The sequence below is a fragment of the Egretta garzetta genome, unplaced genomic scaffold, assembly GCF_000687185.1.
Source record: "Egretta garzetta isolate BGI_Z169 unplaced genomic scaffold, ASM68718v1 scaffold511, whole genome shotgun sequence".
Classification (NCBI taxonomy): Eukaryota; Metazoa; Chordata; class Aves; order Pelecaniformes; family Ardeidae; genus Egretta; species Egretta garzetta.
The window spans coordinates 93922-106022 of record NW_009258554.1 but is presented as its reverse complement, the minus strand read 5'-3'; the positions used below and the strand labels follow the sequence as shown (position 1 = coordinate 106022).

The 12101-nt window shown below is 40.7% G+C and overlaps 1 protein-coding gene across 5 annotated transcripts in view; it reads left to right on the top strand.

The window, feature by feature from the left end:
* LOC104134387 (caldesmon-like) overlaps positions 1–12101 on the top strand; it is a 200711-nt gene that overhangs the window by 98515 nt on the left and 90095 nt on the right. For 3 of the 5 annotated variants that reach the window (XM_035903381.1, XM_035903379.1, XM_035903380.1), the window contains one exon: positions 3331–3424. The exons of 1 other annotated variant lie outside the window; for it this stretch is intronic. The gene's annotated coding sequence lies outside the window, so the exon portion shown is untranslated. The remainder of the gene's footprint in view (positions 1–3330; positions 3425–12101) is intronic. One more of the 5 variants, XM_035903382.1, reaches the window with a different exon arrangement.

The following is a 12101-nucleotide window of genomic DNA, read 5'->3' as shown; positions in this document are numbered from 1 at the left end:
TATTGGCCACTGCCAGAGAGAGGACATGGAGCTAGCTGAACCTTTATAGTGTGTTACAGTTCCCCTTATACTCTTAGCACCAGTCCTGGTAGAGAAAGGATGTGGAAGAATACCCTAGTGCTAGAGTGTCCTTTGGAAGATGTAGGCTAAAATCCTTGCAAGAAGACATGAGATTTGAACCCTGTCACAGCCCTAGCTGTTGAGCTATTAGATGAAATGGAGAAGCACATAGTTTTGGTAACTGGACTCCATAACTTTATTTGCATTCAAAGCTAGCTGGTATAATGGAACCAAATTCATTAACAGAGTAGAGGGGAGTAAAATCATGCTTTTCTTTGTGTGTATGTGCATATACTTTTAATCAAAAAAACACCTTTACATGCCACAGGTCAACTTCTGAATGACCTTGGATGTGATTTGGTTTCCCTAGTTTCCGTAATCAAATTAGTAACAACTTCCTCATTTCTTAAGCCACAAAGGACTTCTGATAAAAGGATTTTCAAGGACTTCCGATAAATGGATTTTCAAGAACTTCCGATAAAAGCATTTCTGTTACTGAAATTGCATTTAATGGATACTGACCTATGTTAGCTGAGAATCTACTATCTATGTTAGCTGGAAATTGAATTCCATTGAGTGCTTGAATGTGCAGTGCTGGGTGTGTGCCTAGGTCTGCAATGCTGTTAATGCCATTGCATGAATGAAAGCAGAACACGAACCCAATGTTTATGGTCAGGGGAATTTGAAAGACTGAAGAATCAGTAAAAATTGTGCCAATTTTACCACTGAAGATTACAGCCCCAAATGTGTCCAAATGCTAGTGATGTTTCTTGGATTGGAGGGTTTAGATATATGGATTCTGGTTTTCAACCTGGACCTGAACTTCCTTCATGTTTAAGTTGTGTGGAAATTTCCTATTTGTTAAATTGTTCATAGTCATCTCACAATGGAATTGTGGTGTGATAGAGGTTCTTCTGGATAGCAAATAGCAAGAGAGCATATTTTGGTCATTTTATTGATATTACAAATTATGCTGAGCTCAGTTCAGAAAAATGTTGCTTTAGGACAGAGGAAATACAAGGAGAATAGTAGAAGAGGGCTTTGTGACTGTGGGAAAGAAAACGAAAATATTTTGGGGGTTGTCTCAATTTTTTAAAAGATCTCAAAGTGATTGAAAGAGAGCAAATGGTCTGAAGCAGCCAAAGACTTTTAGACCCAGGATCCTCCTAATGCATGATGTGAATGTCATGAAGTTATGCCTGCTGAGAGTCAAGTGGGGCACACTAAACAATAGAAAAGTCAGCTTTTCAAGTTAGTGAGAAAGTTTGAATGAATTCAGTGACCTGGAAGGACTTTCATGCTCTTCGTGAGCTGGAGCCCAGTCTGTTCTCGCTCTAAGCAGGAGTTACCAGTGAGAGGAAGAGGACTTGAAGCTCGTGGTTGCTCTTTTCAGACCTTGATGATTAGGGCTGTCCTCTTACGTTGCTTTTTTCTGCTATGTGGTATATGCACAGTAAAGCTAAGCGTCAAAAGGGGACTGGGATCTTTTTTGTATCTATCCTGAAACTTCTAATGGAATAAACCAAAATCTTGGCTTTGGCCAGCCGAAAGTTTTCAATAATATAAATCACTGACAGGTGTCTGTAAAACCTAGAGACCAGACCATAAAATTGTTTTTGAAATTGCTAATCAGTTATTTACATCAAGAGTCCTCAAAAGTCTGTGAGTTCCCAGTGAATAACCAGAGATACAAGCAACGGCCTCACACACTATGATCTTAAATTACTGGAAATAGGCTTCAGTGATTTTTAAAGAATCTGTTTCCTCTGTTGGCACCAGGATGTTCTGTGAGAAGGTCCTTGGGTCTAAAGAGAAAGGACTATGTGAGAGTGTCTGAAGAAAGCTTACAGTTTTTATTTTTAGTCTGGTGGGTCTGTATACTACCAAGTGGTAACTGAATGCAGAGTGATTCTTCAGGGAAGAAATACCCCATTTCAATGAAGCTTACTTCTTTCTTCTTACTTACTTCTTACTGTATTTCCTGGTATCCATTGTAAGTTTCTACCAGATCACCCACAAATTGTTGCACTGCCTTTGTATAAGGGTGGCAGCTCATTTGTTCTGCTCTCTTAATTGACATTTATAGAATTGTTGTCATGCTGGCTCAGAGCAAGGGTCCATCTAGGTCAGTGTCCTATCTCTGACTGACACTGAGACAGTCACTTATAGTAAAGCAAGAGAAAGCAGATGAGTGTGGAATGGCTTTTCCTTTTATGTGTTCTCCCAGAGTCTGGCAATCTGCTTTGGGACTTTCTAAGCTAGAGGGCACATCCAGACTATTGTATTTCATAGCTGATGAAACTGTCCTCCATCATTTTTTTATTTTTTTTGATTCCTTCTTGAATCACAGTTCTTGTACAACAATAAACAACATTTACTGTTTAAAAACCATTCAGGATCTTTCTCATACCCTGCCTCAATCATATCTCTCTTTCAAATGGAAGAGTTGTACTCCAGATAGTCTCCTAGGTGGGAACTGTGCCATAGCTCCGATCATTGTTGGTACCCCTTTCCTTGGGCTCGTCTTGAGAAAGGGTAACCAGAACTTCATGCAAAAATGAAAACATAGGTATACCGTATATCTATACGTGTGACCTAGATAGAACCTAGACTTCTCCCTAATGATTCTTGCCTTTTGACAGCTGCTGGCCAGTCAGCTAATATTTTCAGACACCTCTTCCTCAGGCTCCAAAATGTCTTTGCTGAGTGTTACTGGCTCATTTAGAGCTGATCACTGATACAGATATAATGGTTTTTTTCCTCTATACCTTTACTTATGAACACAGAATTTACAATGAATAGTTTTGTATCATTTACAGACTTTGTCTTCTCACTGCTCATCTGCTTTTGCAGAGTGCTTTTATGAATATGTTGAATACTACAGTCCTCAGTATAGATCCTTAGGGAGGTATGCTGGAAACCTTGCTCTGTTATGAAAACTCACCGCTGGTCTGATGCTTTGCTTAGTCTCTTACTAATCACAGGAGAATGTTCAGCTTAGCCTGTAACAGCTTCATTTCTTAAAGAGGTTTTAGTGAGTGACTTTGAGAGATTTTAGGAAATCAAAGTCTGCTCTGTCAAACTCTAATTTATAGAGCTGTTGATAGCGGGTTTTGTCAGTCTCTTGCAAAATTTTTCTGTTTTATTCCATAATTTAAAAAAACCTTTGTGGGGGTGTTGTTAAGGAAGACTTTAGCAACGTAAAATTAAGAGAAGCACAATAGTTATACCATTGGTACACAATGTTCTTTATTTTCTATTTCTGTACAGTGAACACCTCTATTTTCTGGAGTCATCATTTTGAATTCGTCAGCAGCAGGTTTGTTACTGAAAAGCTCAGAATACTTCCTTTGATTGCCTTCCTGTGAGTATGATCAAAGTAATTACTTCAGATTTCCTTGCCTGTCATATTCAGAAGGTTTTTCTGTATTGGGATTTTTTATATTGAGGCTTTTATATTGGGTATTCTTTTTTCCCCTGTGTGCTTGCTTGCTTGCTTTGGGGGCTGATCCAAATCTCTCTGAAGATTGGTAGACATCCCTGCAGTCAGACCCTTGACTCCTGTTCCTCTGGGACCACAGTCACCAGAGGTTACTTTCTTCAGAACTGACAGTACCTTTAAAGGATTTTGTCTTGAATTTTATTTTCAAATCAAAATCTTTGAATCTTATGGGAATCATTTTGTGTGTGTATAGCCATTCTTTTAATAGCTATATTTATTTCTCTACTGGATTTCAGCAAGTTTTTGCTTGCAATGGGAGTCTTAAATCACCTTGATTGTACTAAGGTCATGTGCTGGTGTGTTACTGTCCTGTTGTATCTTCTGTACTTTTTAGAGCAAGCAGGCTCTGAGGAGTCTGTGAGAGTCCAAGGAACCGTGTTTACTGACTATTTACAACGTGTACGACTTATACGTTTTTACAAACATTGTTCTTTCACTGCCAGAACAAGTGAGGGCTCACAAACCATTTAAAGGAAGTGTTTATAATGTGTGTAAACTTCAGCCCCTCAATATACGGAAATTCCAGACTGGAGACAAATCGAGGACTGGCTTTAAGTTTAAGCAGTGCCTATGACAGCAGACTGATGGGGTCTGAAATATGGAGCCAGGGTCAAGGCAACTCCCTTAGAGACCATCATCTTCAGTTAATTCAGGGTACAGCAAGCTGCTCCTTCTCACTGGTGAGTGACCATGTTCTCTGTATGCCTGGACCTCCTCTGTACCTCTGCTCCATTCCCCCTCTTTTTGGCAAGAGCCGTGTGGAGGAGGAGAGAGACATGGCGGCAAGCGGAACACTGGTTGCGTTGCCTTTCATCTCCAGCAGCCTTCCCCCCCACATCAGGAATGCTGGGTCTGGGCCTGTTTTAGCTGTTTTTGTCATCGTCCTTGGGGAAGCGGATTTAATTTTTCCTACACTTCTCGGAAGGTTTGTGCAAGTGCTGAATGGGCTGATAATTGTTGCAGGCTGTTCTCTGCCCTGGTTGTCATTTCGGAGTTCTACATTACTTTCAGGCCTTTGTGGGGGGAGTATTTAAGACTGAAGGTAGATAGAATTTGGGATTTCCAGTTTATAGGAAAAGTTGATATTCCAAAATTAGGGTTTCTTTCCGATTCAGGACCAGCTTAAATGTTCTAAAATTTCCCGTGAAACAGTCCTTCCAGTGAGATCACCGAATTTAAGTTCCCACATGCTTCCTTGGGTCATGCTTTTATGAGGTACCTAAATTCCTTAAAAATTTGACCAAAGGACAGGGAGGCCATACTGTCCAAAAGCAAATGGGATCAGAAATGCAAGTGTTCTCCCCCTGTGCTTAGGATAGGATATTCAAAGAGAGCAGTGACTGCCCTCCAGAGTTTTTCTGATAGCTCAGCAACTGCAGTTGTATTTGTAGACATGTCTGAGCATGCAGACTGTGGCGTTGAAAGAAGGCACTTCAGTCCCTCAAAACTGAGACTGTGCTTCAGTGTATTTCTGAGCTAGTGCTGGTGACTTATTTTGATGCATAAATTGCATCCGAAAATCTGTCCTTCAGGGACTCATTCATCTACTCCAAGTGTAGGATGCAGGGTGAGTGTCATCAGTCTTATGCTGAAGTCCCCATGGTGCTTGCACAGCACTTGTTGAAATGGTGGAAGAATTCTGTCATGAAGAAGGAAAAGGCAAAATCTGATAATACTTTCCACGCTTAACCTCCTCTTTCACGTTGTAAAGCTGGGGGAATAGGAGGATGGTCTTTAGGGGACACGAATGAAAATACAACGAAAAAGGCCATTAGCTGCCTTTAGAAAATCATTAAACAAAATCATAGAATCATAGAATGTTTGGGGTTGGAAGGGACCCCTAGAGGTCATCTAGTCCAACCCCCCTGCAGGAGCAGGGACACCGCTAACTAGATCAGGCTGCTCAGAGCCCCGTCCAACCTGGCCTTGAATGCTTCCAGGGATGGGGCCTCCACTACCTCTCTGGGCAACCTGTTCCAGGGTTTCACCACCCTCATTGTAAAGAATTTCTTCCTTATATCTAGCCTAAACCTACCCTGGTTTAGTTTAAAACCATTACCCCTTGTCTTGTCACAGCTGGCCCTACTAAAAAGATTGTCCCCATCTTTCCTATAGGCCACCTTTAGGTACTGAAAAGCCACAATCAGGTCTCCCCGCAGCCTTCTTTTCTCCAGGCTGAACAAGCCCAACTCCCTCAGCCTGTCCTCATAGGAGAGGTGCTCCAGCCCTCGGATCATTTTTGTGGCCCTCCTCTGGACCCGCTCCAACACTTCCATGCAAGTCCCTCTCGGCAGGGCTGCTCTCGATCCTTTCTTCCCCCAGCCTGTACTGATACTGGGGGTTACCCCGACCCAGGTGCAGGACCTTGCACTTGGCCTTGTTGAACCTCATGAGGTTCACACAGGCCCACCTCTCTAGCCTGTCCAGGTCTCTCTGGATGACATCCCGTCCTTCTGGTGTGTCAACCGCACCTCTGTGCGGACCATTTGGAAAGGAAAAAAAACCAAGCATTATCTCTGTGAAGTACTGGAAACAGGCACATCTCTTTATCTGAGTATAAAAAGCAGTAATATAGTTTAGTATTATCATGACAGTTCTGTGTTATTCTTGACTACAGCCAAATCTGACTTTGGAAGACAATCTGAGACGTGCTTATGGAAACTGCTTTCAAAAATAAGTGATACCCTACAAGGTTAAGGTTCAAAGTCACTGGCTGGTGACGATTGTTTTTTATCTTCCCTGGAAACGTACATTTTGTTAAAAGTCAAGATGTTTGCCATTAGGAAACATTGTGTAAGAAAGGTTTTGGTCAGCTTTTCTCAATATTCAAGACTGAAAGCATTTCTGTAGAGTCTCTGAAGATGTTTTTCTATGTCTTTATTATGATGAATTAAACTGAGATGAGCATAGGGCCTTTGTTCTCTCACCTGTCCTCTCTGCTGCATGGAAGAGGAGGTGCAGCGCTCAGTCTTGCCTGAGTTTCCCTGTAGCTTCTGGGAATTCAAGTGACCTCTACATGCAGCCAGGGCAATTTTTGGTAAAAGCTCTTTTGTGAGAGATGAGAACCTGGTGTTTTTTTGTGTTGCGATGGGTTACTGAAGAGGTGTCAAAGATACCTGTTTGGAGTTTTGTTTAGTTTAATGCCACGGGATCAAGCTTAGGAAGTAGTAGTGTCGTTTTCCTGATGCAATTCACAGTCCTGTGAAAATGCGATGGCTGCCTTTGGCTGCTGAGCCCAATTGGTGGGCATCATCTGCTAGAAAAGTCTTATTGCTTGTAAGAAATTTGGAGCTAACAGGCAGCTGAAACAAAAAAACCCAGAGCATCATTTAGATATAGAAAGTTATGCTTCATTTAAGGGTGAACCAAAACAAGTAAACCTACTGTGACTCATCCAAAATTTTGGATGAAGAACATTCTTTATTTTCCAGGAATTACACCACCTAGGAATTGTAAAACTGACACACTGAGTAGTTGAAGAGAAATCTGCTTCTAATAAACCATGCCTTGCCAGACAGAGGTTTAAGAACATTAAAAAAAAAATAAATCTGAACAAGCACAAGGATCATATGTAGGGGCAGAGTCACTGCTGTGCTCGGAGTGAAGGGAGTGCAGTTGATTATCTGCATCTTCCCAGTAGGTAGAGAGCAGATATAGCTCACTGGAGAGGATGTGGCAGGAGCATGCTGCGCTTTGGATCTGTTTGCTGGCAAGGAGTCCATCAGAGAGCAGTGCCAAGCCCAGCTTAGGCACAGCAGAAGCTGTATCTTACTGTCTTCTGCTCAATATTAACCTTCTAAGGCAGGAAGTGCGTGCACTGAGGGACAGATAGGCTGGGAGCTGGGATTCTTCAGACTTCATTGACAGCTGCTCTTTCTCAGCTCTGTCACAATAAGTTCTCCTGTCACTTTAAGGCTTCATTACTGATGCTGCCGCTTTGAACTTCCCAGGGATGTTGTTCACTTGGTGTACATAAGTTTACAGAGCAGACCTATCTTCTATTGATAAATGGGGCCAATTGTTCAGAACACTGATAATCGTTATACTGTGCAGGATTAAAAAAAGAATTTAAAAAACCCCCTTCCATACTTCCCAGGACATTGTGAGATTTTCCTTGCCTACATTTCAGTGATGCTTACAGATTGTGGGATGAAAGAGCCTTGGTCAAATACTTCTAGATGATCTGGAAGTGGGAAGTAGCTGAAATCGCAAGAGAGCACCTTGTCCCCAGCTAATGTTGTAGACTCAGGTGCTGTGGAGGGCAGCCTCAGAAGCACACCAGCACTGTTAGATGTTTATCTGAACTGAGCTTGAACTCCCAATCTCTGGAAGTTCCCCCATGCCTGTTTTCCAAGAAGAGCCTGATCACTGCAGCTCTTTCTCACACAGCGCTGCGGGTTTGGAGCTGTTAAGACTTTGGCCTGACTCTCACTTTCACTAAAGTCCCTTTACACAGTTCAGGCATTCTGCTTCGGGGATCTTAAAATGAGAGTAGATGACATTTAATAGCATAAATGAGAAACAGGTCCCTTGGAAAAAAAAAAAAAAAGAGGAATTGGCCTTCCCTAAATTGTTGAGTGCTGACCTTGAAAAAGCCCTTAAAGTCTCTGCAGACAGACTGAATTTTTTTTTTTAGGAGAACAGATACCCCAAACTGCAAGAGATTACCTGAGGCAAGTAAGTTGTGGGTTTTTTTCTTTTCTCTTTAAGAGAAAATTCTTTTCCATTACACTTGATACCCACATGTCTGTCTTAAAGCACTATTTATTTGTCACAGAACTGCTGGTGTAATTTTCTCACCCTTCTTAGGATTTTTTTTTTAAATTTACTAGTTTTACACTTTTTTTATATATTCTGACTATGTGAAACACGTTAAAGCTTCCACTTGTTTAAATATGTTTTGAGAAGAGGGGAGGCAAGAAAAGCTGTCATCCATCAAATGGTATTAAGTCCAAATTTGAAAGTTTGATACAAACTGAATCTGACTGTTAGTGCAGACATGATACAAATTAGCTGTGACTTTATGATACCAGCTGTTTCTCTGACAGGGTAAAAGGGCACATAACTAGAATAGCATCTTTTGTTGAAAGCAGTGCTTCCCTTTGTTAAATGTGGGAGCCTCAGGCAAAAAATTGTAGTCCTTAGTTATGTGTCATGTGCAGTCTGCAACATGTTCGTGGAGCTCGGGGGGCTTTTTACTGATGTTTTTCAAAGACAAGGTTTTATCATAAGTGTTCTATTTTCTCTAGTTTTATCGCTGAAAGACAAATCTCTCTCATGTTTTTGCCTTGTGTTAAAACTGAGGATAATCTAAGCACTAATTTCCTTACAAGTACAAAGAAAATACTGAGCAGCAAAACCGGAGAAAAGTCTGCAAAAAAGAGATTACAAATCTCAAAATAAAATTTAATTTCATGAATTGTTTTTATTAATTTATTCTCTCCAGTTATTTTTTTTTCTTAGCAGAATTCTCAGGCGGTTTTATTCCATACAAACTAAGTGTACATAGTCTTTAACACACTAACAATCAGCATTAACTGAGTATAGTTTATTGAGGCAGTAGATTAGTCCTGATACAGATGCAGGGACACCAGAGCCAGCTCTCTGCAGTCACATCTTGGGTCTTGCCTCATTTCTGGTGCTAGGTGGCTGTGCATGGCTTCCCTTCAGCACCCAATGCCCCAGCGAGGAGGGTGCCAGGAGCCTAGGGGATGGAAATGGAGAGTTGACGCACCTGAGAAACTTTGTGTGGAACCAGCTGGGGGGGGGTGTCCCTTGTTACCGGAGCTCATAAAGCCTACTCGTAAACTGAAATGGCTCTGAGCAAAGCCATTTGGGTGACCTTACATCACTGTACATCTGCATCCCCACTGTGTATTTGTATGACCTTAACATATCCCCTGACCACCTCAGGCAACATGGGGTTGGCAGTAGCATGCAACTAAACTGAACCAATGTGATTTATTAAGCAGTCAAATTAATCTTACTTCTGCCACTTGACTAAGAGCCAGTAAGATTTCAGAATTCATTACTACAGATAAAACATACTCCATTGGAATCAATCAGGAAAGGGACAATATTAAGAATGGAGTTATATTATTAGTATACTAGTGTCTAAATAGGAGTACTATGAGGAACAACATTTAGGCTAGAACTACTAAGAGAAGCAAAATTTAGGCTGAATATCTTACAAATTATCTTAGATTAATGGTTACCAGTGTTGATGCTAAACTGAAAAAGAAGGTATCTCAGAAGAGGTACCTTTCAGAACAGGATTTTTTTTTTAAGGGGCCATGCCATAACTTTAAGACTATGAGCAGTGTGAAGGGCATTACTCCTTCCAAATTTTAAGTGGTACTCCACATATGAAGGATGGCACTGCTAAGGTGCAAGTGAGAAACTTCTCTGCAGAGCATAACTTCTGTTTTAGACAGGTGGAAGTTAGAATGACTTGATGATATTTTGGCCATCACAAGAGTCCTGCATGTATTTCTACATGGAGTAGAGTAGCCTCTTTATGAGCCACTGTGTGAGATGGTAGAGAAGACAAATCGAAATCCTACTGATGATGCAAATGCAGAAAAAATACGTGAATCATAGCAAACATATAAATGAAAAGGCAAAGTTAAGAGTGTTGAAAAACATTAACTTCTACTCATAAACTTCTTGGAGTAAATTTAAAAAATAAATACATTTAAAAAGGAAAATTTAGGATGTAATAGCTGTTGTGTTTTTCATGCATTGCTGGTGATAATGTGAAGCACAAAATAGAAAATTCCAAGCACTAATAAATAGGTCTTGGCCATTTCTGTTGCAAACATGCAGTTTTACTATCTAGCATCTGTTTCTGAAATGATGTGAAGTATTTATTTAAAATGTTTTACCATGATAGTTTAAGTGACTAGAGAACATTTTGTTTTCATGAATGCGTGGAGTGGTATGTCAACAAACAAAGGTCCATACATGACATTCGAAGAAGAAAACCCAACCACAAGAATTTCTACATTCTGAATTGATTTTTTGATGATGTAAAAATCCCCTTGGCCAGCTTTCTGGTTATGGTTATATCCCTGAAAACCTGGAGTATCTCCAAAGAGAGCTTAATGTATCCCTTCCATTCATGCAACCAGGCTGAACGTAGGAGCACAGGGCTGGTTATAGGTGCAATTAAAATAAAAATGTGCAGGAGATGCTGGAGAACATGTTTATCACTAATGTGCAGCAACCATCAAGAGGAAAAAGATCACATGGAAAACTTAAACTGGTAGTATTGCGGCAATCAAATGATGTGCTATCAAATGTATTATAGCTGCAGAAGCCAACATCACAGTTGAATTTTACAGCCACGATGTCAGAACCATCATAGCCTCTTGCAATATTGTATTCAGAACATCTCATAATAACTTCAATAAGAGAAGGGATGCTAGCCCTCAAATCCCAGAATTTAAATTAAGCTTTTTATTCTCTGAAAGTGCATTACTTGTAATGAAAATTACATTTTTCCTCATTTTGTATTCTAAACTGTCGAGTAGCATTGTTCTGAATTTAATCAAATTGTCATATTCCTTCCCAAGATCTTCATGTTCGGTGGTGAAATTATGTTGGCTCCTTTGGGTATTTGGGAGATAGCAGAAAATACATTGTCCTCAGTTGGGCCAGGTGCCTCATGTCCTCTGAGGGGAGAGGAATTTGCGCAGTGGCTGAATTATGGTCAAATAGTCGGGTACCATTTTTAGAATTCAAGGAGGCCTGGGACCACTGGAGAACTCTCTTCATCCACATGGCAGACAGGAGGGTATTCCTCATGTTGATTTGCTCTGGGATTGGTGGTTTATGGTAAGGAAAGTCCCTTTATTTTAAGTGCCCACTGTTTTGTAGATGCTAATCATGCAAAATGACGCACTGTGTGTTTCATGCTGTCACCCCTCTGGCTGGCTCAGAGCTACCCTCATATTCCATTGTGTCCCAATTTGATTACCTCATAAGGGTCAGCAACCGTCTACTTTTTATGGTTATTTAGTACCACACTCTGTGACTTCTCTCTTTGGAAAACTGCAGGCAAACCCTCTATTCTGTGCGAGTAAGAGGGGCAAAATTTGACCTTGAAAGCGAGTAAACAGTAAGGACTTGCTTCTGCCCGACAGTGGCACACTGAACACTAGGTTAGTTCTTACACAGCTGTGTTGATATGGGTTCTTTTTCCCTCTTTTTCTTTCTGTCTTTTCCTTTCAATTTCCTTTCTTCTTTTACTTCCTTCCACCCAGCCAAAAGCAAAGGTCTATAAGCAATAGTCTTGTTCAAAGTATGGAAACCGGCTCCAAAACCAACCAGATCTAACTTTGCTTCAGTTTTAAAACCTTGCTTCAGGGAGCCAGAATCCCTTTACTTAAATGACTTAATTTTCTAGCAGTACGAATCATGCAGCAACTGCACAAGCTCTGGCTAGAATATATTGTACATATGTTTGTTCTTTAGGCAGTAAGAAGAGAATACAGAACTGGAGGTCATTTGAGTTACAACTACTTCGGGGGATTTTTTT